Source organism: Hemiscyllium ocellatum, chromosome 47 (genome assembly GCF_020745735.1).
Source record: "Hemiscyllium ocellatum isolate sHemOce1 chromosome 47, sHemOce1.pat.X.cur, whole genome shotgun sequence".
NCBI lineage: Eukaryota > Metazoa > Chordata > Chondrichthyes > Orectolobiformes > Hemiscylliidae > Hemiscyllium > Hemiscyllium ocellatum.
In genome coordinates, this window is record NC_083447.1 from 26,322,495 (window position 1) to 26,334,994 (window position 12,500).

The 12,500-nt window shown below is 43.7% G+C and overlaps 1 non-coding gene across 1 annotated transcript; it reads right to left on the minus strand.

The window, feature by feature from the left end:
• Positions 1-11,721: 11,721 nt before the first annotated feature.
• On the minus strand, positions 11,722-11,794 carry trnav-aac (transfer RNA valine (anticodon AAC)). The gene has a single exon. It is a non-coding gene; the product is annotated as a tRNA-Val (tRNA).
• Between the last annotated feature and the right edge of the window lie 706 nt (positions 11,795-12,500).

Sequence of the window (12,500 nt, forward strand, 5' to 3'; positions counted from 1 at the left end):
CTTCCTGTAATATAAGGCCTTCCACCTCACTGCCAACCAACCAGTCAAACTTTGTGACAAACGCAAACTGGTTTATCACACTCACCCCAAACCCCTCCATATTCACACCGGCATCATTTATGAATACTACAAATAACAAAGTTAAAAATCACACAGCGCCAGGTTATAATCCAACAGTTTTATTCAGACGCACAAGCTTTCACAGCGCTGCTTCTTCCTCACGTGTTTACGCTCTTCGAAAGGTCATGCCTCCAAATAAACTGTTGGACTATCATCTAGTGTTCTGTAACTTTTAAACTTTCCCCAAACCAGTCCAGCACTGGCATCTCCGAAACACAAATAATATGGGGCAAAACATTGATCCCTGTGGTACACGATTGGATACTGGTTTCCAGTCAAACAGACTTCTAACAGCAGACCTTCTGTCTCCTAGCACTAAATAGATTTGGATGCAACTTGGTAAGTCATTAATTAGTCCTACCTTTTCCCTGGTTATTCTGCTCCACTTGACGTACCAGTAGAATATCTGGGGATTCTCCATAATCTTTCCTGCCAGCAGGGTTTCATGTCGCTGTGTTCGTCAGTCCCCTTCAAACGAAGAATTGCCTTCTTATTGCAGTCTGAAATGGTCTATCCTTTACCTGCCATTATTTGCCTTATATGTAGAGTAGACAGCCAGAGAAAAATCCTGTTTATTTCCACCGTGTCAGATGTTTAGTGACTTCTCTAAATTTCGCTGTGACCCACCTCTCATTCTTTGAAATTCGAAAGAACACAGGCCGAGTTTCCACATCAGGCAATCTCACCATCTGAGGGATTAATCTGGAGAATGTCGATTGCACATCCTCTGTGGTCAGTATATCCTTTCTCAGATTGGGTTTCCAACACTGGACTCAATCGTCTATGTACAGTTTCATTAGCAAGCTGTGAAACTGCTTCAGCATGACCTTCAGACTATGTTCTGATTCTCTTAAATGAAGGCTAACCTGGCTTTAACTTTCCACTTCTATATATTCCTCCAATTACAATCCACATTACTTTATTTATGATTCACTGCATGAGTTCTTATAAAAAAAAGCCTTCTGAAAATCGAAATATGCCATTTCTATGTTGCAATAAACAAGTTCATATCATTCTGAAGTTTGTCAAGGATGAAGACTCAGCCAGACTCTGTCAGTGCAAACTGATTCTCTCCAATGTTGCTGTTAATTTCTAAATACCCAATATCACATCCTACATAATAGATTCCATCGCTTTCCCTACAGATGTCAAGTTAATTGGTCTGTAGTTCTCCACACTATCTATTCTTCCCTTTGCAGATGCTTGAATCCCTTCCATTCATCTACAATGCTTGGAACACATTTACTGACTTCCAGCCTCTGCAGAATGTACAGGAAAATAAAACAGTCATCTACAGCACAATTAATTGCTGATTTATTTCTAATATTTTGATACGAAGTACAACTGGCTCATCAGACTTAGCAATGCTCAATCCAGCTACATTACTACTATGCTAGCCTTCAACTGTTACCTTGTTACTGATATGAATTGACTTTATGTCTTTAGTTCCACAAGTTCCATGTGATCATTTGGTATTTCTCAGCGATTTTCTGCACCTTCCTCCGTGATGACAGATGCAAAGTAACTGGTTACTTTCTTGGTAATTTCCCTGTTCTCCACAATAACCTCTCCTCTCCCGATTACAAAATTCCACATTTGACCTTGCTTTTATTTTGTCTTCTTTGCAATACAGATTGTAGATTTATGTAAACTTCGTGTTCTTCCTTCACAGTATCATTAAAAGCCTATTGTGTGGAAAAGGCCCTTGGGCTCAACAAGCCCACCCTGCCCCTCCGAAGAGTAACCACCCAGACCGATTCCCGTCCGATTCTACATTTTTCGACTGATGCACCTAATCTACACCTCCCTGAACACTTTGTGTAAATAAGCACAATTCACCTAATCTGTAATTTCGTGGACTGTGGGAGGAAACCGGAGCACCCGGAGGAAACTTACGCAGACACGGAGAGAATATGCAAACTCCACACAAACAAATTTTTGAGAATTCTCCGGTTATCACAATGTCTAAAATTTTTATGAGCTCATTTCTTATGATTAATATAATCTTTAATATATTATGTTAGCCTTCATTAAGTCACTTGCCCTTTCCTTGGTGATTTTACCTTGAAGAAATAGACATATTTTTCAGACATTGCAGGATTTCTATAGATCTCCTCGTTCTGAACAGGTGTATCCAAGAACACAGCAAGAGGTGCGAGAAGATATTGCAGGGGCCCTGTCTTTTTGCATCACCGCTGTCCACGGGAGAGGTCCCAGAATACTAGAGGGTTGTGAACGTTGTGCCCTTGTTCAAGGAGCGCTGCGACGAAGAATCTGTGAACTATCGACCAGTTAGCTTAACAACCGTGACATGTAATTTCCTTGAGAAGGTTCTGAGAGATAACATATGCATGCATTTGAAAAGATACGGTTTCGTAACGAGCAATCAACACTGCCTTGTGCATAGGTTATCTTAGCTCACATTTCTTTAGCGTTCTTTTGAGGAAGGGACCTGGATTGTTGATGAGGGTAGGGTGGTAGACCTAGTCTATCTAGATTTCAGAAAGGCTTTTGATAAGGTTCCACATGATAGGCTGCTCTGAACGGTTCGATGGCATGGAATCCAGGGGGGTCTGGCAAATTAGACACTCAATGAGCTTCATGGGAGAAAGCAGAGGCTAATACTGGAAGGATGCTTGTTGGACTTGAGGCCTGTGATTAGTAGAGTGTTTCAGGTGTCGGTGATGGGCCTATTACTGCTTGTTACCTATATCAATGATTTGGATGACAATGTGCAAAGTATGATTAGTAATTAGGCTGATGACAATAAAATAGGCAATACTGTGAACAGTGCGAAAGGTTATCAGAAATTGCAGCAGGACCTTTATCAGCTGGGGAAGTGGGACGAGTAATGGCAAATGGAGATTAATATAGATATATATAGAGTGTTTTAGAGACTGTTGGAGATTACACATATAAGGAGAGTATTGGGGATGAGGCAAGGTACAAGAGAAAGGGATGCTTGACAGGACTGGGCAGTAACCTGAATAGAATCTCCACAGTGTGGAAAAAGGCCATTCGGCCCAACAAGTCTACACCAACCCTCTAAAGAGCATCCTAACCAAACCCATCCCTCTCCCTGTCCAATAAACACTGCATTTCTCGTGGTGAACTCACCTAACCCACACTTGCCTGAATACTACAGTCAATTTATGATGGACAATCACATATCGTGCAAATGTTGGGCTACGGCAGGAAACTAGAGCACCCGGAAGAAACCCACACAGTCAGGGGGGAGAACATGCAAAGTCCACACAGACAGTCGGCCAAGGCTGGAATTGAAGCCAGGTTCCAGGCACAGTGAGGCTGATTATACAGAGCACTGCAGAGATTGGACTAGGTCACAAAGTTCACAAGGGATTATTGGAACAGGAAGAGAATATAGTCAGGAACAGGATAAGGTTACATAGATGGTGTCCATAAGAGGGACTGGAGGAGGTGAACGCAAGAGGTAGAACATAGAACATAGAACAATACAGCACAGAACAGGCCCTTTGGCCCACGATGTTGTGCCGAACATCTATCCTAGATTAAGCTCCCATCCACGTACCTATCCAATTGCCGCTTAAAGGTCGCCAATGATTCTGACTCTACTACTCCCACGGGCAGCGCATTCCATGCCCCCACCACACTCTGGGTAAAGAACCAACCCCTGACATCTCCTCTATACCTTCTACCCTTCACCTTAAATTCACCCTTGTAACACTCTGTTGTACCCGGGGAAAAAGTTTCTGACTGCCTACTCTATCTATTCCTCTGACCATCTTATAAACCTCTATCAAGTCACCCCTCATCCTTCGCCGTTCCAATGAGAAAAGGCCGAGAACTCTCAACCTATCCTCGTACGACCTATTCTCCATTCCAGGCAACATCCTGGTAAATCTTCTCTGCACCCTCTCCAAAGCTTCCACATCTTTCCTAAAGTGAGGTAGGGTTGTGGATTCTCTCGACAATTAGAGGTAGGGACAGTTGGGAGACTGGATGAAATTAGTCATACTCAGAATTGTACATACTGGGTGAGGTTACTGAGTTAGCAAGGATTCTATGGACTGGCTGAGGTTATGGACAGATGCAGTTGTGGGAATGACAGTTGTTACAACAATTGAGAGAATATTTCAGGTACATGGATGGTTTTAGTGGCTGCAGGATGTTCGAGAGCTAGGAAGGCTAGTACTGACTGGAGGTGGTCAAAGGTAAGGTACATTGTAGTAATGAGAGTTAGTCACAGAGACACAGAAGATTGAAGAGAGAGAGGGCATGGTTACAGAGCTCGGGAGCGTTCAGGTAGCTTCAGAACATTGCACAAAGGGAGGGTTGGTAGGAAACGCTGTACAAACAGTGAGGTGAAATGGATGGTGGAAGGTTAGAGGTAATGAAGGTGCTGTAGGACAGGATGGAGAAGTGCTGTTGGGACTGTAGAAGGTTACAGCGACATCATGTGCTGGAGAGGCTGGAGGAAGGTACACAGATGGGAGGTCAGTAAGGGCCCGATGTTACAGACAGATTGGGCTGTAGGTGCTGGACAAGATGACAGACATAAGGTTTTGTATAGTGTTTTGGTGATAGGGGTCATAACACTAGCTTTCATAGTCATAGTCATTTTGGAAAAATAAGGATAGTGCAGAAGTGAAAACGCCAAATTTGTGGAGGCGCCCTAATCATTAGAATTTCACCGTCACTGGGCATTATCACTGTCACGAGACAGGATCTGGCAAACACAGACTGGGATGAACTATTTGCAGTTGGGTTCATATTCAGAAAGAGGAACTGCGTCAAAGTGATACAGGGAGAATTCAAGGCCAGTGTGTTCTGCGAAGAGTGAATGAAAAGGCAGTAATTCCAGTGAATACTGGTCAAGCGATATCCTGAGCTTGATAAAGGAAGTACAATGCGATGAAAACAAGCAAAGACCGACCAACGTATAGATAGTACACGGGGATCCTTAAAATGACGGGCAAATAATGGGCACGAAATAACCTTGGCAGATACTGTTAAGGAGAGGCCACAAGGTATTTAATGAGTTTAGTTAGAGGAAGAGGATTCCCAGGTTAACAGCGAGGCTTGTTAGAAACCAAAGGGACAATCTGTGCATGGAGCCAGAGGAAGTAGGTAAGATCTTCAATGAATACTTCCCATCTGTATTCACACAGGAGAAAGGCATTGTAGTTGGGGATTTCAGTTGGGACAGTGAGGTGCTAGAACATGAAAAGATGAATAAGGAGGAGGTATTAAATGTTTTCACAGGCATAAAGGTGGAGAAATCCCCAGTGCCTAATGAAAGGCAGGAGATTGCTGGGGCCCTGGTGGATATATATAAAACTTTGCTGGCCACAGGTGAAGTGCTGACTGACTGGAGGATTGCTAATGTGGATCCTTTGTTAAGGCAGGGCAGCAGGGATAGGCCAGGTAATTACAGAGCAGATAGTCTGACAGCAGGGGGAGGGAAATTATTGGGAACAATTGTGAGGATGCATCAACACTTCCAAAGGCAAGGATCACCTCGGCAGCATCATCACGGATTTGGTAGAGGAGATACTGTCTGAGGAATTCAGTTCAGTTTCTTTTTGAAATGGTGTCTTAAAATATTGATGAGGGCAGTGCAGATGATGTGGTTTACATGGACTTGAATAAGGCCTTTGACAAGGTCCCTCATGGAAGGCCGGTTCAAATGTAAAGAGCCATTGGGATCCAAGGCAAGTTGGTAAATTGGATCCACAATTAGTGGATAGACTTCTTCGTGTTTGAAATGCTTTCACCAGTGGGTGTCCCACAGGGATCTGTGCAGGAACCATTGCTGGTTATTATGTACATTAAGAACTTGGATATGAAAGCAGAAAGAATCATTAGTAGGTTTGCAGATGATATGAAGGTGAGGTGGGGGTGGTCTCAGACTGCAGTCTCATGTCCATCAGATGATAAACTGTGTGGAGTAATGGCAGATGGAGTTTACTTCTGATCACTGTGAGGTAATGCACTGTGGGAAGTCTCATAAGTGAAGGATATACATCATGAATGGTAGGTCCACCTGGATTACTGAAGAACACAGGGACCTTGGTGGACAAGTCTCTGGATGTGTGAAGTTGTCAGCACATGTTGACAGGGTGGGGAAGACACCTGAACTGGGAGCAGGAGGGGGACCCACATCCTGGTGGGGCGAATTGTTAGAACTGCTTGAGAGGATATAAACCAGTCTGGTAGGGTGTTGCACCTAAAGAGTCATAAGGCCAGAAAGAAGATTGAGGCTGGTGCACAAGTTAAAGAGAGCAATTTCAGCAGACAAGGCAGGTAAGAATATAGCAGGGAATTGGGGAAAACTGATGATTAACCTGCATTTGTTTCAATGCAAGGGGCATGGATTGGAACATAGGACTGGGATATTACAGTTATTACAGAAACAAAGCTGAGGGAGGGGCAGGGCTGGCAGCGCATTGGTTCAAGGTAGAGATGCTACAGGAAGCATCAAAGGGTAGGCAAGAGAGGATGTATGGTGGTGGGTTTTGAATGCATGAATCATCACAGCAAGACTTAGAGAGGATATTCCTGTGGGATCGCCCACTGAAGTTATGTTAGTGGCACTGAGAAATAAGAATGGGTCGCCACTTTGATACGATTGTCCTACTGACCCCGAATAATCAGTGGCAGAGTGAGGGACAAATATATCAGGAGATCTCAAATATCAATCAGAATAATAGGGTTGTTATAGAACATAGAACATAGAAAAATACAGCGCAGTACAGGCCCTTTGGCCCTCGATGTTGCGCCGATCCAAGTCCACCTAACCTACACTAGCCCACTTTCCTCCATATGCCTATCCAATGCCTGTTTAAATGCCCATAAAGACGGAGAGTCCACCACTGTTACTGGCAGGGCATTCCATGAACTCACGACTTGCTGAGTAAAGAATCTACCCCTAACGTCAGTCCTATATCTATCACCCCTTAATTTAAAGCTATGCCCCTCGTAATATCTGACTCCATATGTGGGAAAAGGTTCTCATGGTCAACCCTATCAAAACCCTAATCATCATATGGTTGTGGTTTTTCAATTTTCCAAACCTAGACTGGGACAGCCAGTGTTCAACATTTGCAAGGGAGGAATTTGGTAATTGTGTTCCAGAAAACTCCCAATCAATATGTAAATGACCTGAAAAGAGAAAGGGGCAAAACCTGACCGTCCCTTGGGAAACAAGGTCGGGAAAGGGACTGAGGTGAGTGGGAACGCATTTTGCCAAAATGACCACAATTCTATTAGCTTAAGAATAGAGATGGAAAAGGACAGATCTGGTCCACAAGTTCAAGTTCTGAAATGGGACCAGACCAATCTTAACAGTATTAGACAGGAACTTTCAAAAGGTGATGGGGGAGTCTATTTGCAGGAAAAGGGAAGTCTGGCAACTGAGACTATTTTAAAAGTGAGATAAATTGAGCGATCACCACCAGTATGTTCCTGTTTGTGTGCAGCTCAATGCTGACAGCACTCGGAAACACTGGCTGTCTATTGGACAAGGAAAAGGGGCCCGTGTCAGGTATCGCCAGCTGGATCAAGGGAATCCCTGAAGATCACAGGGACTGGAGGGATACACTTTGGGTGGAAATCAGGAATGCAGAAAGGGTACATGAAATAGACTCGGCAGGGAAGGATAGGGAGAATGCAAAAGTGATTGTATAACTATACTGAGTAAAAGAGTAACTCGAGACAAAATAGCGTTCCTTAAAGATCAATGAGATCATTGATGTGTGGAACCGTAGGATATGGATAAGACCTTAAACACATTTTTTACTCCAGAACTTACTGTTGACAAGGACTGGGGAACTCAGGGAACAAGAGTAATACGTTAGACCATATTTGGAGTTTGCTGCAATTCCAGTCTCCCTGCTATAGGAAGGAGGTTATGAAGCTTGAAAGTGTTCAGAAAAGATTTACAAGATGTTGCCGGGGTTGTTGCTGAATAAGCTCAAGTTATTTTCATTGGAGCATCAGAGACTGAGGGGTGACCTGACAGAGGTTTATATAAACATGAGGGGTATGGATTGGGTAAACATTCAAGGTCTTTGCCCAGAGATTGGGGATCCAAAACTAAAGGGCCTAGGCTTAAGGTTAAAGGGGGAAAGGTTTAAAAGGGACTGAAGGGTCAGCTTTTTTATGCAGACGGTGAAGTGTGTATGGAATGAGCTGAGAGAGAAAGTAGCAGATACTGATACTGTGACATCATTTAAGAGATGGATGGGTATGTGAATAATAAGGGTTTAGATGTACATGGGCCAAATGCTGGTAAATGGGATGGACTTATTTAGATCTTCTGGTCAGCATGGATGAGTTGGACCAAAGGGTCTGTTTCCCTTGTACATCTTGATGGCTTGAAAAGAGGGCATGTTATAGAAGAGGTGGTGCTGGACGTTTTAAAACACAAAGGTTTGGAAAGCCCCAGGACCTGATTAAGTATATCACAGGATATTGTGGGATGTTAGGGAAGGAACTGTGGAGCCCCGAGCAACGGTATTTGTACCATTGACAGACATGTGTGATGGGCTGGAAGGCTAGAGAGTGACATAGTGGACAGTGAAGGAGGTTTGCTATGATTACAAAAGGATCTTTACGATATGGGTGGTGGTGGAGAGTTGCTTATCAGACAGGAGGCCTGTGACCAGTGGAGTGCCACAAGGATTGGGCATAAGGATGCTGAATAGTCAAGGGTAAGTGAGTCCAAAACTCGAGGGTACAAACTGGAGGTGAGAGAGCAAAGATTTAAAGAGGGAGCTGAGGGACAATATTATTCACAGAGGATGGAGCACAGACAGAACGGACTGCCGGGGCACATGGGAGAAACAAGAACAATGACAACATGGAAAAGACCTTTGGGTAGGTACATGGAGAGGAGAAGATTTGAAGAGCTAAGGGCCAAACGCAGGTAAATGAGACTCATTCACTGTGTGAAACATGGGCAACATTGACGAGTTGGGCCACAGGTTGTGTTTCCGTGCTGTATCACTCTGAATCTAGTGAAAGAGGATTACAGTATGGAAATAAAGCATGTTGTGGACACTGAAACAAATTACAGCGATAGGGATGGTAGTCTGGAATGCAGTATGTCTCAAATATGTGGAGGGACTATCGGGAAGGGAACAGGTTACAGGGACAACTACTGTTATAGGAGTTAAAAATGACTGAAGACACTGGTGCACAAGCCATGCCGTAGGTACAGTGTTGCAGAGTAGTGAGTCTTAGTACAGTGTTGGAGGGAGAACACAGAACAGAAAGATCCCAGGCAGCATTCCCACCCTCTTGTCGGAGGCCTGCTTTCCCCTCTGTTGTCCTGATGCTCACTAAGACAGCACCGGCCTGGATTGATAACTATGAACTCCCCATGCTTCCTCTGTGCAATGTAAGTTAATGTAGACGAGGTGATTGAGCCAGGGGTGTTTATGTACTGCACTGTGCTTCCCCTCCAGCATTGTATCTATGTCATGTCTTGTCAGATAATGTTTGGAGCCCTCTCATTACTCCCTGCTCTGTGCACTGTGAGTGATCTTACGTCACTGCAGGATTTATTGAAGGCAACACATCTCCCATCCTTTGTCTCTCTGGCTGACCAATCAACTTCAATGAGATGTTGGACGAGCCACCCAGCAATTGGGAAGTCTATTGAGTCAGGAACTTCCTGAGTACATACAGGAGACAGAGAAATAGACAGAATGGAAAATTAGACTGATGCAGTGAGGGTTACACATGGAGAATGGAAATGAACCCCACAGATACCTGGAAAATCCCAAACTCCATCCCTGGCCTGTGCTGTTGCATCTCTCTGGAGGGGAGAACTCTGTCGCCCAGGATCTGGAGTAACTGCAAGAGCTGGAGGCGCTGACAGAGGCAACAATTAGATCCACACAGTGAGGGATACCGCATGGAGAGAGACTGATTGATATCTCCAGAGTGCTGGAAGATCTCAGCATCACACAGTCATGTTGGAAGAATGGCTTTAGCTTCATGTATCAGTGCTCAGGGATGAGCAAGCAGTGAGCAGGCGAATTGATGGCTGAGTGGTATTATTGATAGAGCTTGTATACAAAATCTCAGGTAATGTTCAGGGGAAGTGGGTTTGAATCCCACCATCAATAATTTTAAAAATAGTAACTAACAATCCATAAATAAATATGAAACCATTGCTGAGGTACAAAAAACCCAAACACTTGTCCTTTATATAAGGACATCTGTCCATCCTCACGTGGTCTGCACGACGTACCCACAGCAAAGTGTTTGCCTCTCAATTACCGAAATGATATGGCCGAGCAGGTTACTCAGCTCGAAGGCAGCTCAGGCTGGGCAAGAAAGGCTGGTCAGCCAGAGACACCCACATCCCATTCCTGATTTAATAAATAATCCATTGGGATGGTCACCCTGGATCTATGCTGGGAGCAGTGTCCTGGCCAATCATGTCGGTAGGTTTATGGACAGGGCTTTCAACTGACAAAGAGGATGCAGGGACAGGGTTCAGGTGAAAGGAGCTTTCCAAATCCAAAGGGAAAAGGTGAAATATGGGAGCAGTATGGGAATGTGACTGAAGACAAGCAGAAAGGAACAGGATGGGACAGAGTTTAACTAAAACTGTACATCAGTGAATCAGTTTGTGACAGGAAATTATGGGAAAGAGTAAATTATGTTTTTTTTTGAATGGATAATGTCTCTTCAATAAGGTAGATTGATTTGTGACACAGCGATAAAAGAGATTAAGATACCAGAGAGACGTGGTTACAAGGCGAACAAAAGTTGGACAGAAATAGTCAATGGATCACAACCTTGCAGAACCTCAGGCAAAATGCGCAACAAGAACTATAATAGATAACAAGGGCATTACAGAGAAAGCATTTGGTCTCAGATCATGAAGTAGAGTCATTCCGAATGTAAATTCTGACTGCTACTTGTCAAGGACACAAGCAGCAGAACTGTTTTAACCACCGAACAGCATTCCAATGCACATCAATGCATTACACAGGAACTCATTGGAATTTTTTAACAAACACATTGTGATAATTTTGGGAAACTTCAATATTCCTATACACTGGGATAGTCACACTGACAACAGTGATATTGGAAGAGGAGTTCAGAGAATTTTTTTTTCAGTGTTTCTTGGAATAACAAATTGTACAACTGGCAACTGTGTAACTATCTCAGAGCGATCGTTGTGTGATCAAACTTATGGATGTTGAATAACGCCCGACAGCTTCCAAATGAGGCCTTGCAGAGACGACTTTGGTGTACATTTGACAGACAGATTAGTTCAGGAATCCGTGGTGCGCTGTGACACCAGCGCATCAGCTTCTTCCCAGTCTTTGAACTGGGCCGCCTGCGCAAGGAATAAAAATGCGGTACTGTTTTTCATGGAAGGGATCAGAACGTGGTAATTACACTCTGAAACAGAATGGCATATGATCAGAACCAGGTTGGAGAAAATCTTTACAATGCTTTGCACACAAATTAAATGGAATTGCATTACTTGTCACACAGATTTATTCGAGCATTTTCGAAGGCAGGTTTGCAGATGGGAGAGCAAGCAAGAAAGCTCCGTTCTTGTCCGTGTAAAAGGCTGCAACTGAAGAACAAAGCAGTTTCTGCCCAGTTTCGAACTGGGGACTTTTCGCGTGTTAGGCGAATGTGATGACCACTACACTACAGAAACAAGCCTCAGACAGCCGCGCTGTGGCTCTGTGGCATCCAGTACTGAAAGTTGAAGACAATCTACTTTTCATCTTTCTTTTTCCAATAGTTCGTTGTTATCCAGGGTAATTGACATCTTGAAAACACTGCAGAAACGAATGATTTCCTTACTTTTGCTCCGACTGACCATACTTCGTGAAATTTTCCCAAGTCCTCAATTGAGGATTTTTGCTGCTGGAAGTTACCTCAGAACCCCTGTTAACTCGTAACGTGTTGAGCGAATCGCAAACAGAAAGCATTTAACACGGAACACAATCAAAACGGGCATACCTAATGCATGTTCAGACACAGCGAAGCATGAATGCTAAATGTGAGAGAGTCTGAGGTCAAGAGGCATAAAGTAATCTCACAACTAACAACAGGGCAATTCCAAACTACTCTTTCAAACATACTGCAGCCTTAGTGCACCACCACTTCCCAGACAATGCTGAAAAGAGAGAAAGAAAGAATATAATAAGTATGGGCCATAAAAAAAGGTGAATTTCACCGATCACAGTCTCGATTAGATTACCTTTCGCTTCCGATGTCTCCAGGATGGAAATGAAGGAAATGGGAGAAATTCAATAACATCTTCAGTGGAAGGAATTTCCCATTCGCCAGAAAGCCAAATAACGATGAATCGACTCACCGCAGGACTTTGTTTCACAACAGCGATGAAAGAACAGTCT